At 46.7% G+C, this 13,986-nt stretch overlaps 1 protein-coding gene across 1 annotated transcript in view; it reads left to right on the top strand.

The window, feature by feature from the left end:
• The window catches only part of LOC118241022 (phosphatidylinositol 3-kinase regulatory subunit alpha-like), a 38,905-nt gene that overhangs the window by 23,150 nt on the left and 1,769 nt on the right, over positions 1 to 13,986 (top strand). The window lies entirely within an intron of this gene.

Raw genomic sequence — 13,986 nt, 5'->3', positions numbered from 1 at the left:
GTCGTGAAGAGGTGCTCCGTGCGCGAGATGCTGGCAGTCTCAAGGTTGATCCGGTACGGTGGAGTGAGCCTGCCTGCGTCTTTTCCACTGCATCAGCATAAATCGTGTCTTAAGGAAAGGGACATTGGTGGTGATTAATGCATCTTACGTTCCATTAATCATCCCGGTGAAAGGTTTGTGCGTGTGGAGAGGGAGATGACGAGAGTAAGAGCGATTCTTCCCTTTGTTGGCCATCCGGTCACTCGCACGTGATTTATGATCTCCAGCAGTATACGGCAGCTGAAAAGGGTATAAAAGGCCCCAATCAAACTGACAAAGTGAGAAGCGTAAAGGCGGTGAGCTCACAGCGACCATTTTCATCACCGGCGCATGCTGGAAGTCTGTCAGTAATTGTGTGTACTGTGTCCTTCGCTTAGAGGAGTGTGACCAATTAGCGTTGCTCTCATCTTTTAAGAGTGTAGCAGCACGCCATGGCGAGAGGAATGTCATTGTCATTACTTCCATGAAGGTTTAATTAGAAAAGCCATTTTCGCCCTAAATGATTGCAGGGTCAACAGTTTGATGCGTTTGCGCCCCGGATGGCATCAGGTTCAGCTGCACCATACACAGGGCAAATCTGTATTCACTGTCACTTCCAACTCCGGATATGGAAGAATGCTCCACATTTTCAGTGTGTTGCGTACATTTTTCTTTCCTTCTGAGAAGTGTGTGTGTTCCCTCCCATTCCCGTAAGGACAGAGTCAGTCCTCGGATAAGGAAGAAAGGATTAGCTTGTGTTTATCGGCCCATGAGATTTTATCATTTCCATTGCAAACATCTTTCACCCTTGTTTGCCAGTGTTTAGAGGAGGACACCTTTCCAAATGCACAAACATGTTCCCAGGCCTCCAGTTCGTGCTTTCCGTTTTAGCTTTGCTGCAGTTAAACTTTTTTATTTAGATTCCATTTGCTTGCAACATGTCACCCAGCTGTTTTTTGTCTTCTTTATTTCTTTTGCCCCTGAGGTGGTCCATGCTTTGGAGGAATGCGGGTAACAAAATATGCTGTCGGCTTGGTTCAGAGGCATGAAAAATAACCTCTGTGTCCATTTTTCTCATCACCTCTCTTAATTAAATGCAAATGTTAATAATTAGATCCAGGCGATTCCTCTTTTGAATTCGCTTTCTTCATTTAGCATCGAAGCAGCAGTCTGATCTTCCCACGTGCACACATAGTTGATCACATGATTGCCACCTCGACACATTTGGGTCTGTGGATTTATTATTGCATTACTGCATATATTAAATATCAATCCAGTGAAAGGGGAAGGAGGACTGAGCATTTGGTAAGACAAATTAATAATGCAGATTTCAGCATCCACTGGATCTTATCTTAATTAGAAGGAAGATGACCTAGACAGTTAAGAGGCAAGAGGAGTCAGGGCTAATAAAGTTGTGACACTCTTCTAATCATCCTGCTTTCCCTGGGGAAAATGGGCGTCTCCCAGGATGGAGGGCATGAGGGTCTGGGTGAAACGAGTAGAATGATGGAGCGTGCTCTCTCCTTTTATTCCTCTCCCAACAAATGTCTGCAGGGAGGAGGAGTTAACGCTGTGTGCGTCTTGCTTGACTTGAGTGAGTTGTTAGTGTTTTTTTGTTTTTGTTTGTTTTTGGTGATGGGTCTGTTTGTGTGCGTTCTTGTCCTTCTCTGCTTTGCCGACGGCTGCGGTCGGAGTGGCAGGATAGTGTGGTGCAGTGGTCCGGTCTCACACTGTCCACAATAACGGAGCCAGTGGAGGGAGGGGCTACAGGGTTGTAGCAGAGAGAAGGCATGAGCTATTCTTTACCCACACCAACATCCTACACTGTTCAGTACAGACTCCAGAGCCATTCTAAACGCCATTCCGACAACACTCAAAGAAAACAAGCTCTCCCTTCCCAAATGACTTCCCATTTCACCCAGCGTTCCATCCTCGGGTCCTTCAGTGCTGGCTTCCAAACCACTCCTAAATGACTCCATCATTAAGATAGCATATTGTCTGCGTTCCTACCCTGAGCAAGGGTAATTAGTTAATGAGAAGCTAGAGGCAGGCTAGCTGTAATCCAGGTCTGGTGGCGTGAGGGTGCAGTGTGGGAAGTGCACGTAAGGGGGGTAATTAGAGTGGGGAGCACTCTCAGGGGCTGGAGGAGACGGGAGGCAGCCCACTCGGTGAGAGGAGGACGAGCGTAGTGAGAGAGAGATACTACCACGGTGACAGTTGCTCAATGGAGCATGGAAAATGTCGACCATGCCGCAGGGAAACGCACACAGCAGACTTGCTGATCCGTGTCCCGGGACTGCTTGCACAGATGAACACAGCAGCACACACAAAACACACAAGTGCACAGATTCGCCATAAACATTTTGCTTATCTTGGTGCCCACCAAATTTGGGATTGCAGAACAGTTTGTCTAAGAGGAAGTGCTGAACTCCAATGTAGGTGGGGTCGAATATGGCCACTTCCCCATGGAGACGGCACCTGAGAACCCGGGATCCCTCCGATGTGATGTCTATTCCAGCACAATTTTACAGCCCATTGCCTCTCCTGCAAAGCCTCTAAAAATGATTAATCTAGCTCTTAGCAGTGAGAAGTGCCCCTCACTCCATGGGACAGAGGTGAAAGTGCTCTGGGTGGAGCTCCCCTCCTACCCCCCCCCCACTGTGAGCTATGGTGCAGTTCCTGCTGCCAAGCACGCCTCTCAATATGGCCGTGCTGGAAGTTGTGGCTGAAGGGAGAGAGAGGATATGTTCCATCACACATGGCAGGCCAACAGAGGAGACATGCTAAGAAGGAATCAATTTTCTTACATAGTCTTCTTGCTTTATATCCCAAATGCTAACGCGCCCTAACGCGCCAACATGTAGGTGATTTCTTGTTCTGAGATCGTGCATGACAGTCAAATTTATGGTTGTACTTGGGTAGCCACATACCGAACAGTTTGCCTTGATTGGTGCTGATCATAGGATGCTATGATGGTGGGTGTGCGCACACATGTACTGCTTACACATGCATGTACTGTATTCTTGTCCTGAGAATGTGATAGGACGAGGGCCGTACAATGAGGTCATACATGACAGACGTGGCGTGTCATTCTTCCCCCCCCCCCCCCCAGTGCAGGATTGGCTAATGTTCGCTCGAGCCTTGTATATGCGAGTGCTGATAAATGTGACGTTTTGATTGAGCCTGTGCTTACAGCCCGGCCTCTGTCCGAGTGGAGGTGGGAATTGGTTTCAGTGTCTCCGAATTCCTTCATGTCTCATATCAAGCATACATGAAATTCAGCCTGAGCTGAATACTCCCACTATATCTGCTGCTGTTATTTACACAGAGTTTATTACAGCCACTAGATCAAACCCTCCTGCGTGCGCGGGACAGGGAGTTTTATTTGACGTAGCCTACGTGGGGCTGTATTTTTTTATTCTCTGCGGCGTCCTAGCTCTCTGTCTCCCTGACGATGTAGAGGCTGCCGCGGTAAGCTAACTACGGTGTTGGGCTAAAGCCTATAAAAACTCATTAACCCACCTTCGCAGGCACTTTAGCTGCTGCTGCTTCACCGCTAGTCCTGTCAGCAAGCCTCGTCTGAGAAGCAACACAAACACAGAGGGGGAGGGGCGGGTAAAATGACACAGAGACATTGTTTGTCATCGTTGTCTGTTATGGCTGGATGGCGGACAGACTGAATACCCAGAAAGGCTTGGATCCCTGAGTCTGTCTTACAATCGTGGTTTCAGAAGCACTAGATGCTGACAGTTTCAGAGTCCAATCTATGGTACTTGGAGACCTTCAGTGTAGAAGAGAGTTTATGGCCAGGCAGAATTGTGAGGGGCAAATTGATTCAAGAACTAGTACCAAAGTGTTCGTATTTTCCCCAAAACGTGTACATACAGCCAGTCTGTCTCCATTCGGACGTGTGAGTCAGGTTCACAGGGTCTTGGCTCCAGATGTATCAGCTATTAGCAATGGAGTCCTTAATAACCTTAAGCTGGCAGTGTCACACCTGTGAACGTAATGAGGGTGTCCTTAATGAAACGTAGATGTAACAATTACTGTCCGTCACCCAAAGAGGTATAACGGCCGCGCTGAACCGAGGAAGCTGCTCTGCTCAGTAGTGCAACATGAAGTCCCTGCTACAGAAACTCTTCTGCTCGACCCTGTATGTTCTGTATGACAATTATTCAATAAATGATTGACTTTGTCTCAATATTCAGTATGATTTACAAAGAAGGGCAAAGTTAGCGTTACCTGAAGCAATAGACCAAGGATATCAGCAACAATTGTAATCTACAGAAATCATGGTGTGATAAAATGTACGTGGAGCTGGATGCAACTAACTGCTATATGAATAAATAGTATAATTTCAAATCACTGCATGTTCAAAATATTACATTTTGGCCTCCGAGCATTCCAGCAATAAGCTTAAAGCTGCTGCCTTTTGAAGCCCTGCACACAGGCTTCAGGACCGCTGGCTTAGAGGGCGTCTGTCTAAAGTGTTCTGAGAAATGGAATCACACTCCATATGAAAACAATTATAAAAGAGCACCAGAGACCCAAGCCAGGTCTTCCCAGGCAAGGCTTTATCACGTTTCAAAGCCACAGAGGTGGCTCACCGTTAAATATTTTATAAACAACGTTCCATTTTCAGTGTGTGTTCTTAAAGGTCTCTCCCATGTTCATCCCTGTTCTTTCTTATTTTCTCTTTCATTCACGGTTAAAAAAACAAAACCGGATCCCGTCTGCCAGGGCCTGCTGAACACGCGCGTCCTTTTCCCTGTGTGCTTATCTGCAGCACGCTAATCTCTTATCTCTAGCCAGTCACAAAACAGTACGCAGATGAGGCAGAAGGCCCCGAGTCTCCAGATGGTTAGCATACAACCTCCCCTCCTGCACTAAATACGTCTCCGTTAAGAGACACCATAGCCAGAAACCAAAGAAACCCATTGGACTGTTGCATACCATACTGACTATTTAATTCGAATGCAGGCTCTTGGCTGTGCTGCTTCTCATTTAGTTCCCTTTGTGAATGTTGCGCTTGGGTCGATGAAGGCAGCTCTTTAAGAACGCTCTGCTGCCCCTCCCTGCCACCTTCGTTCACTCTCCCACCACGTGCAGGGCAGCTCCTAAAGGCGGCAGACACCTGGTCACGTCTCGTCCACCGAACGGCGAGCAGCGCGCTCCAAGACCTCAATTTTTCTCTCTGCTTGCTCCGGGCCTTTCACACCTGTACACCTGTATGCGCAGCAACCAGGTCAACCACGTGCGGCACGCAGGCTGCTCCCGGCGGACTGCTCCTCCTCCGAGCGTGTCATCCTCCCACTGACCCCAGCCATTCATCCTGCCTACACCTCCCTCTCCCCAGGACTCCCTGGCACTGTGGCTGGACCTGAGCTATATGTTAGCCTGATCAGACAGTGGGGGGAGATGAACCTATGTAGGAGACGAGCCATAGCTAATCTAACCCAGGTGTGCTAAACAAATCATGTGGAGGGCTGGGTGAGTGTTTGTGGGAAGACGCGCTGTTGAGATGACCCGTGCCTACCCCCACTTCCATTCCTTTCTCTGTGTGTGTGTGTGTGTGCATGCGCGCGCGTGCATCAGGAGTGATGGGGTTAGGGTGCCTGTGAGGGGAGTGAGCTGTGATCTGTCTTTGTCTGTCAGTAGCCAGCAGAGGGAGGGGGGCAATACCCTAACAAAGATGCCTACACACACCACACATGAATGACACCAACACCTTGTTCAATCCCATCTCTGCGGCAGTCCCCTGTTGTGCCACCTTCTGAAAATGCAAGTCAATGAAAAAGAAAGTGGTTTCTCATTCTGGGAAGAAAGAGGCAACACAGCCAGTGGACATAATGAGACTTGGTTGGTACATAAAGGATTTCAGTCTTTCCAATCTTGGGTTTGTTTCTGCATGCACTCGCTGTGTGGGGGGGAGTTACAGAACATTTGGTTCCTAAACTTGCATGAGGAAAGGCAGTTAAATCTCAAACAGACTTTTAAGGATTTGTTTTTTTTTTTTTCCCCTTTGACGCCTACATCAGAGTTGATGATAAACTACTGCATCTCTGTGTGTAAAGTAGCAATTATTGAATTATTGGAGCAAATGGGAGACCAGTATTAATGTGTTCCTTTCTCCAGGGTCCTAAGCTTAACTCTAGTAGAATGTGCTCGAACAAATGAACAGGGTTTGTTATGCCATCAATGCAAAGTAGACTTGCACACGCTAGGGAGCAATGATTCATTGATCTCTCACTGCAGCCCACAGCATTTCTTGTTGGCTATGTACAGAAACTATCAGCCAAGAACAAAGACACACTGATGACATTTGGCCTCATGGAAAGAGTGCGATCGATATGTACATTAGAGCCCCAATTAGGTACAGCAGCAACTGATGCATTGTGTTACCACAGCAGAGGCTATTAAATGAGTACTACATTACAAGACCACATGCACTTGCATCTGTCAGATGTTTACTTATCACTGAGGCAGTGGGTGCTATTTTTGGACTTTGGGGGAGGGGATTTCGGAAATAACTTCAGTAAATAATTCTTAGAATCTTTAAAAAAAAAAAAATGTTGAGTGAATTCTATTTGTCGATGAAGCAAGTCTGGTTTAGAGCTTTCTACTCAGCATCAATGTTTGTTATGCAGTCTGGCAGACATTCTGAGGGGGAATTGTTACTGCAGCATCTGTTCTGTCAACATTTGGCTTTTATACTCAGTCTCTTAAGTAATATATATTATGGTGAAGTCAAGTTGGTCGTAAATGTCTTTCTTTTGACAGGAGCATGGGTCTGTTCCCTTGTTGTGAGCAATCCATATGCTGTTGCCATTTCGTCATAAGGAAACATCAAGTACTTTTACCACCATGGAAATCTCATTTGAAACGATATTTATCTATTTAGGGTGTAGTTATTAAGGCATGCCTGCATAAATTTTCAGTTCCCGAAAATGCATTTGCATGAGAGCCATTTAAGAACTTGGAACTTCCAGCTCAGTTCTCCCCCACCCCCCACCTACAGATTTCAAGTTTCTTTGCCCACTGCTGTTTCAGGTAGTGAAGGAAACGCCTTCATCTGTTGACCTGTGCTGATTCATGTGAAATATGTAGATTGTGGGCAATATGTGATGCATTTAGATTTGGGGGCCTTTGCATGGCTTATCACCCATGGGACTGTAATGATTGGGGAGGGCACCTTTTGTTGCCCCTCCCACCACTATAAAACTGACTCACTCCTCTGTTCTTCCCTCACTTTGTGTTCTTTAATGCTTGCTTTTCATGCGAGCCTGCATCACTGTGGCTGCTTGCTTGGCCCAGAGAGGCTTGGGAGCCGAGACGTGGTTTGAGTGTAGCGGGAGAGAGCTGGTCTACATTTACGTTCTCTGCTGCATCTTTTAAGGGTGCCAATTACTGCAAGAAACGTGACGGACTAATCTTATGCCCTCAAATGGAGGCTCGCACGCAAACGCACAAAGGCTCAGGTTCTGAGCGCACACAGGCACAAATGCGCTGCCCATTTGAGTGGCAAGTCAGTGGAGATGCACAGGGTTGAAAAAATAACTTCAGTCTGCTTTTATCTCCACTCCCTTATTAATTATGCATGCCCCCGTGGTCTACAGCCAGGCACTCATGAATGAGTACATTTGGGGCCGCCACACACACACACATTCTAGCTGCACTCTCAGCAGAGGAGGTCTCTAATAGCTCTATAACGAGCCCTCACTAAATGAGCATTATGTTCACACTGTAGAGTATGATGACTGCCACCCTGCTGCCCCTAATTCACACACTCTTCAGGGCTACCCCCCACATGCACACATGCTTTCAGCCAGGCCAGCCCCTGACACACACTCATACCGTTCACACACTTAACTACTGGCTGTGCTGTGTGGTTTGCTTTGTCTGAGCAAGCCCTTTGCTCTCTTTCATTTCTTGAGCTAAGACATTCCATGGCACAAAAGATTACATTCATCTACCATCTTGATTTCTGTTTTGTTGTTTGTTCACATTCCTTAGTCAGGCTTCAAAAATATCGCACCCCCCCCCCCCTTTTTTTTCTCCCTCTTTTCTAACTTTTCTCTTTCTACCTCTCTCCATCTTTCTCCCTCTTTTGCACTCGCACACTCGCTCTAATTGAAGAGGCATGTGCTCCACACCCCTCTCATGGGCCACTGTCATTGGCTGCAGGGGAAACATCCGAGGCCGGGCCCCTACCAGGTGGCGTCTTTTTGGGACGCCCACGGTCTGACCTCCCTCTCCGGGCAGCTTCTGGCACCTGCTTCTCCTTTCTTCCTGCCTCCCGCCTCTTTTCCTTGCCCTCTTCCTTCCTCACGCAAGCTCAGTCACTTTTTTTCTTAACTTTGTGCCGTCTCTCTGTGCGTCTTCTCTCTGTCCCTACCCAGAATTCACATCTATGCCTTATCTTTCTTCTATATTCCTCTGCTCCCTCCTTCCCCATCCACTTGCTGTCGTTATTTTTCCTCTGTGGTGGTTTTTTTTTTTTTTCTCCCCCTCTTTCCTTTTGCGAAGAGAAATGTGAGATGCATATGACAGTAGACAGTTTGAAAGACTGGAAATGCATTTCAGTAATATTTGCGGAGCAGGCAAAGTGCACTGTAGGTATGCCTGTCTTTTTAAGGGACTCATTTGATTATTTATCAAGATGAAATTCTCGAAGCCTGTTTGAAATTTAATGGACCGTCCTCATGCCATCAACTTTGTGAAGCTTTATTTTCATTTTAATTCTTTGCTGCATACACAGGATAAAATTTGCAGGATCAATTGATTGCCATAATCCGTTTCCTTATTCCTCCAAGAACAGACAATGAACACATAATCAATAGGGGCTGAGACGCACCATCTGTCTGGAAACCTGCTCCGGATAAAACCTCTTAAATTCAATTAGTTTCAGTGACACATTTTTGCCATTATCTAAACGATCCAGCACACATCCATGGCAGTCTGGGGATGTGTGCGTGGTTGTGTTTGCTGTCTTGTAAAATATCAGGTACTTTTGGTGAGGTTGCAGTATGCACTGTTGAAGCAGGGGACTGCTACCTCCATTAGGGAGAGCGGCAAGAAGTGTAGGCGTGTATGTTTGCAGGACCCATTTGCCTGTGCATTTCTCTATTCAGACCTTTTTACCAGGTCTGTTCCAGATCAGGAAATAAGCTCGTACTGAAGCCAAAGTGAAAGCAGAGAGTTTACTAAGCATGATGCATTAGTAGAGCTAGAAGGGTCTACAGATAAGACAATAAACAGTGCAAAACCAAACACACTGACAGCTGATTTAGCGATATGGGTTCTAAGTGTTTGGGCAGCACTGCATAGCTTCAGGGCTCTGCAGCAGTGTCTCCACTCATGGGAGAGATCCGCTCTCTCTTTAGCTGAATTCGGCATGCCACGCGCATTTTATGGAATCCACAAAACGTGGAGGCCACCAAACTAAAGCACATTTTCAACAGAGAGCGAGGTAATCCACTCTTTATTCACCATTGACTTCCCACTCTGTGAAATGAGAGCGCAGACGTTTCAGGCGTTTCCCCTTCTTCTGATAGGATTACTGCTTTATGTCGAAGTTGGAAGTTGTCCCTTTTATCACATCTTAATCATAAGCTATTCTTGATCTCAATCTTAGATGGGGCCCAGATGTGTCTTATCATTAATTGTCATGTGTCTCCCGGGGGTGGGGGGGGGGGGGGGGGTTGCTGGTGAATGTGGCGTGACCAGATCATGTGCAGAACTCAGGACGTTTATGTTGGATTTCTGATGTGTTTTATGAAATCATCATTGTAAACTTGCACAGATTCTTTCACATTTCAGAATGCACTCTGTATTGTAATGTACGCTTCATGTCGGGTAAATATGCATTTACTGCATCCTCACTGTGGCATCTGTATAATATTCGTAATGTGCTGACATCTTTCTGTTGTAGGAGGTGTCAAACAAACTGCATGCTCACAGAAGGTCTTTATCTGAGTAGGTGTACTGACCGTGTTCTTACACAACCAGGAATGGCTCAGAAAACGTTAATGCTAATTCTGCCTAGTGCTTCGTCATAAGGACACGTGTGACTCTGCAATTGTTTTTGTTTGTGTGCTACAAAGCAAGTGGTTGTTACCTGTTCATATACTTACTACATACATATACTTCAGATATAACTGTCCCTGTAGCAGAGTGGAAGGAACATTTTACTCCCTCTCCTTTTAATGCTAATGAGCTGCTTGCTTTGTCTCCTGCTGTCCCTTTGTCTTCTGCTGTCCCTTTGTCTCCTCACCAACAAGATAAAAGCCCCTCACCCTCACACCGAGGTACACATTCCCTTTCTTTGCAGCACACAAAGACTGCCGTGTGTACAAAAGTCCGGAGATATTCGGTCGCCCCCTAGTGAGGGCTGGGGTGCGCTGCACTTTTCCACGGGGTTCTTAGGCTTGTCTTAGCAGTGTAGGTAGGGTTGATTTGTGACATAATGTTTCATCTTAGTGCATGAAACGTGCTTAGGGAGGAAATCGGGGGATTTATTGCGGTGTTCGGGTATGGTATGCCTGTATCTCCTGTACTCTTAGTGGGCTGACCCCCGGCTTCACCCACTTTAATGGCTTTGTGCAGAAGTGCTGATCCTTTCAGTAATTCACACTGACCACTGCTGGGCCGCCTTGTTAAATGTGTACACAGACACATGCGCATGCGCACGCACACACACACACACACACACACACACACACACACACACACACACACACACACACACACACACACACAAATACTCACCTAGCAATGAAAGCCCAAGAAATTGCTTTCTGTCCACTTAATAGAAAACGGATAGCATCTGCTAGGCTCCTGTGTTGTCCTAAAGCATGGGAGCTCCTGCACTTAGAGTCAGCACTGCAACAATGGGTGCCTTGCTATCTAACACCGCCATGCTTCATTCTCTCCCAAACAGCCATTATAGCAGCACCAACAATGGACATTAGCCACTCATACAAATATGCTGTGGAGGCCGCTTTTTTTTTTCTTTTTTTAAACGTCCTCGATGCTAGTACATCATTACTCACATGCTGTTTGCAGGCTTGCATGCTAACCTAATAGGCTGCCGTTGCTTACAAATGGCACAGCAGATGATGGACTGATGGAAGGTAGACTCACCATGTTATATGGAATTCAGAGACTGTCATTAAAGTAGTACATTTATACACAATCAGGTATTCGGAAAACCTTTTTTTTTTGTTTTTTTGCATACATTAGAATTCCTACTAGATTCCATTTTCTTCAACATTATATCTTTTAGCATATTTGGAAAATGAGACGTTTAAAAGTGAATCGAAGTAGTAGCTTCTCTGCTCTTTACAAGCCACACAAAAGACAAAAAAAACCCAAAACGTATGTATATTTGGCTGTGCAACCAAAACTTCTATTAACAACCAAGAAAACGTGCTCCGTAAAGCACCAGAACTGCCTGTTTCCAGGAGTGAGGAGTGTTTGACCATGTTAGTAAGTTGAAATTCAGCACGGACATCCAGGCTGTAGTGCTGCTGCTCTCAGTCAGGCAGGAGCTGAGTGCTCCTGCACAAAGGCCCCTGGTGCCCAGGTCCCCTCCTAGTGACCTGCGTGCTTCATGAGGGATTGCTCCAGTGATGGGCTGTGACAGCAATGCTAATCGAGGCACTGTGCAGAAAATACACAGCTCTCCAATGGAAAGGAGGCAGTTTCCCTCCCCCCCTCTTCGTCGCTCTATACACAAACGCAGCCGTGAGCGCGCGCACATACGCAAGCGAAACCTCCACACGTACGGCTTAACTGGTGCTGAATGCATACATGCCTTCTGTCTCATATGACAAGTGCTACTTTGTCTAGCTTTTCCTGTCAGTCACATTCTGTGTACCAGAAACACAGGGACGGGGGGTAGGAAGGATCCTACAACAAAGGAGAGCGAGAGATAGACACAGAGAGAGAGAGAGAGAGAGAGAGCGAGACACACACACACACACACACGCGCAAAGGGAGAGAGAATTATAATTCCAGCTCGGCACCCTTGCCTCTGTGCTCATTCATAAGCCACAACGCCATGTCTTCTTGGGGTCCGTAGAGAGATCAACAGGATGTGGAGCAATTAAATGTGCTGTGTTGCTGGAATACCAATGTGCTCCGGCGGTAACATGTGTAATCCCATCCCCTTCCCTATGCCACCTGCATCGAAGATCTGCTAGAAAATCTGACTTTTCTTTACAACACTCCTTCCTGTTCTTTCACCTTTCTCTCATGTTTCACTGCCTGCCCCAGAATCACACCAGGTTATGCATTTGCATAATGATAGTTCCACAACAGTGGTTTCCCTATTCATTTCCCCTTGTTCAGAATTGCGGTGTATTCCCAACTGCCGAAACTTATATCTGGCCTCAAGTTTTCAGCTGTATGCTAATAGACTCTTCAGTGTAACCTCTTCCCGCTCGATTCAGCGAGCAAGATTTTGTTGCATTGTCTAGTCACTTCACACAAGTCAATCAAGCCGGCTAGAGGCTCTCGGTGCGAGGTTTCGCCGAGCGGCACCGGGTCCCGCTGCCGTGGTGATTTGCATGGCGGATATGCACGCGCTCCCAGAGAGGAACCTTTTCCTCCTGTCAACAGATGCTGCTGCGCGCGCCTCAGCTAGGGCAAACAAATATTCCCTCATTATGAAATATGGAAGGAAAGATGGCACGGTAGCGAGACCTTAGCAAACGCTACACATCAGTGCTGATTTGGTCTCATCGCCAAGGAGATCTCGCCCAGGCTCGGAGGCAGGCATACAGGTGCGCCGCCGTTCCCCGAGCATCAGTCCGGCCGTGCAGATTGGGGAAAACCTCGCCGACCCCGAACGTCTCGCAGGACTGCGTGCAATTACGCTCATGCTAATGTGACGCTAATGCGCGGGTGTGTATGGAAATGTGCAGCAATGCTGCGGCTTTCGCGCTGATCGCGCGAATGTCACACACGTTTGCTGGCCCTCACGCCGCTTAACCTTTCTGCTCTGCAATGCTTTTTGAAGGGAAACTAACAATGTGGACACCTCCCTGGTGTGTGGTACTGTAAGACTACGAGATGGTTTTTATGGCAGGGCTCGTGTCATTTTGGTTTAATCCACGTGTTTCTGAAGGTGTGCGTGTACCACTAGAATCCTTGTTCGGAGTGTGTTGCTGGAATCAAGGTGTCTCCACTGTAGGACTGACATTTGGTTGGTCCTTTGTCACATCTGCCTTGCTTGGATGTGTGTGATGGGTGACCATATCATTGGCTCAGTGTTACTCATGTCATGCAGTGGTCTGGGAGCGCGTGCGCGCACACACACACACACACACACACACACACACACACACACACACACACACAGTGCACAGTAAAGTTATGGACACGCATTTAGCTTCTGCAGTGTTCCGTAGGTCATTACCAACACTGTACCATCATGTTCACTTTGTTACAGAGATGAACCAGCAGGCAAATTACTATAATACATGGACACATGGGCCCTTTAAGGGCCAAAAATGTAACAAATACAAATAATGTACATTCGTTAGCTGTGTGTGTGGGGCGGGGGAGATATATGGATATATTCATTCACAATAGCAAAAGTACATACCTCATATTGATCTGTAGACAGTGTCAACTGTTTGACTCTGATTTCTTTTGGTTTTAAAAATGAGAGGAAAAAAAAAGCCACAGTACTATTTCACTCGTCTTTTAGGAGACAAGAATGCTCTTTCTAATGACCACAGAGACATTTTTAAAATCATGCTTTCGTTCCTTATTATGCCCCCACCCCATATTAATTATCATTAATTCCGATCATTTGTTAGGATGTACTTTGATGCTGTCCATTGTTTAACGTGATTGTTGTGTTGGTGTGGACGTTGTCCTGTGTATCTGTAGCCCCAGTGTGAGTATGACAGCCAGTCTCTTCCCTGGGGAGAGCTGCCATAGTGGGTTACATGCAGGCAG

The sequence above is a fragment of the Electrophorus electricus genome, chromosome 3 (assembly GCF_013358815.1).
Source record: "Electrophorus electricus isolate fEleEle1 chromosome 3, fEleEle1.pri, whole genome shotgun sequence".
Lineage (NCBI taxonomy): Eukaryota > Metazoa > Chordata > Actinopteri > Gymnotiformes > Gymnotidae > Electrophorus > Electrophorus electricus.
Note: the sequence above shows the minus strand (reverse complement) of the source record. Positions and strands in the feature narration are given on the sequence as shown.